Below are 2615 nucleotides of genomic sequence, written 5' to 3' on the forward strand. Positions count from 1 at the left end.
TTAAAAGAAATTAATATAAAATAAATAATTAACATTTCATTTCGTATGAACACTATATGGGCAAGAGAGATATGCATATAAATACGTATATATATATATATATATATATATATATATATGTATGTATGTGTGAGTGCATATGTTTTATATTATCGAATACTCTGTGAAATAAACTACTCGAAACAATAAATAATGCAATCAAAGAATTACAAAACATTAGCTATACTGAAGTGACACACAACATAAACATATATATATATACGTATATTCACACGAGTTATACTATTGTCACTTTAAAATAATATTAATAAATAAATGTTCTAATTGCGGTCGAATAAGGAAAAAACGAGCGACAGACGAAAATTACTTCGATATCAAACAAAACTAAAGACCCGTCACTAAAAACTTTACTGATGACATTTATGAGCGGCCATGTTGGATTTACACGCGTCATGGCGACAGGAATGTTAGGGATTAATGGAAGTCAGGCGCGAGAAACAAATCATGAAAACACATTGTTAACACTTTTCTTTAATAAATTTTATGGGAAACTACAAATGTAAAAATATATATATATATATATATATTTAAATAAAAGGGGGGGAAATATAAAATTAAAAAATTAACAAATGTAAAATAGATAACCTAACACTATCAGACTTAAAAAAAAAAAAAATATATATATATATACACACATTGAACACAAAACAAAATATGTCAAAATTAATAATAATAAGGAACATCAAAACAGCGAACCAACAAAATTGAAGCAGCTACAATAAATCAAAATCGAAGCAAGGAGCTCCGGGATAAAGTTCGCTGAACTCACACATACACCAATAGCGCACAACAGGGGAAATTCCCTTTCTCCCAGAAGCATGGTGACGAAGATGCGCCTCCAAAACCTCTTCGGAATCCCTCTTTCGCTTGGGCTGGAAACAACACGGTATATTTTAAATAAAACGAAACAGGACGAACCAAACGAACTAAAAATAAGACTAAATACGTACCAGGGAAGTCTGGAAAGGAACCTCTGATAGAAACGACTCAGCAAACATGGTTCGAACGTCGATCACCGAAGCCTAAGGAAATAGCAAAAAAGGGAAAAACAATCAAAATCACAAAACAATCTTAATATGCAAACATCCAAACTTACGCAAAACAATTCGAAGGAGGAGGTCTTTGTTATGGGAGAGCAGCGGAGTTGCGCGTGTTGCCCGAGCAAACTTTAAAATAATAATGATGCTGCAGCCACCAGCCCTTCCACGCGCCGAAGAAACACCGGTAATTCCCACGGTACAGCACGTGGAAGTTTCTCGCGAAACGGACTAGATCAGCGTGGAATGCCTCAAATCTCCTAGACGCTAGCTCAGCGGAAACACAGGACTGATAAAAACTAAGTCGAAATATGATTTTGTCACGTACGATTCTAAGAAGCCCAAACTGCAACATCCCGATTCCCACGGAAGCGTATCCCCAGCGGACCACCACCCCGTGGGGGATGGCACTATAAATAAGCGATGCAACATAGCGCGGCGTTCATTATTAGTTCATTATTCGTGCATTATTCGTTCTTTAATTCTTTATTCGTTCTTCAGTTCATTATTCGTGCATTATTCGTTCTTTAATTCTTTATTCGTTCTTCAGTTCATTATTCGTGCATTATTCGTTCTTTAATTCTTTATTCGTTCTTCAGTTCATTATTCGTGCATTATTCGTTCTTTAATTCTTTGTTCATTATTAGTTCATTATTCGTGCATTATTCGTTCTTTAATTCTTTATTCGTTCTTCAGTTTATTATTCGTGCATTATTCGTTCTTTAATTCTTTATGCGTTCATTATTAGTTCATTATTCGTGCATTATTCGTTCATTAGTTTGCGATCGTTTGTTACTACGGCTCATTATTCTTTGCGTCTAGAAATTTGTATAAGTATTTTGCGTTTCGGGGTCTTTAGTTTTTCGATAAAGAGAAGAGAGTCGCGATTAAATAAAGTAAAATTTTAAGCCTTCATTACGATATCAATTCAGTTAGCAAGTCACTCAATTTGTATCGAAATAGTTTAATAAAGTAAAGGTTGATAGAAAACTATATTCGAGATTAAATAATAAACCCAACAACCTTCGACGATCACCGGGACAGCTGGAGTGATGGCACCAGATAGCACCTTTTCCTCAAGGTAAGCAAATTAAGTTTACAAAACTTTCTTCTTCTCTGGCAATCTCGTTGTCCTCGAGAATTGAATCAAAACCTCCTATCATCGATTTCATTTACGGTTTTAAAGATAGAAATATTGCTTAAATTTTAAACAAAGGAGTTGTCCGTTGTGTCGGCTTGTGCGAACGGTGTTTTCAGCTACTGAAACACCCACTGATCTTCGCATTCCTCCTCCCATTGTTAGTAAAATATTACCCATCTTTGGGCAAGGCTTGCGAAATCACACAAGTCCCGCTCAGAAAGGACTAATAAATATATCGTCGGGGTCAATTGAAAATCAAGAACGATACCGGTATTGCTATTAACAGATATTCTTGCCATTCTTGCATGCGATTATAAGAAAGATATAACAAAACAATCCCCCCCTTCGGGAAATTAACCAAAAGATCGTTCGCTGTG

At 35.2% G+C, this 2615-nt stretch overlaps 1 long non-coding RNA gene across 1 annotated transcript; it reads right to left on the bottom strand.

Annotated features, from left to right (window-relative positions):
• Nucleotides 1-714: 714 nt before the first annotated feature.
• On the bottom strand, nucleotides 715-1591 carry LOC117239818. The gene is made up of 3 exons (XR_004494538.1): nucleotides 1157-1591; nucleotides 1011-1082; nucleotides 715-932 (listed from the first exon to the last, which is right to left on the bottom strand). It is a non-coding gene; the product is annotated as an uncharacterized LOC117239818 (long non-coding RNA).
• Nucleotides 1592-2615: the final 1024 nt, after the last annotated feature.

This window comes from Bombus vosnesenskii, unplaced genomic scaffold (genome assembly GCF_011952255.1).
Source record: "Bombus vosnesenskii isolate JDL3184/JDL3185 unplaced genomic scaffold, Bvos_JDL3184-5_v1.1 scf7180000014304, whole genome shotgun sequence".
NCBI classification, from domain to species: Eukaryota; Metazoa; Arthropoda; class Insecta; order Hymenoptera; family Apidae; genus Bombus; species Bombus vosnesenskii.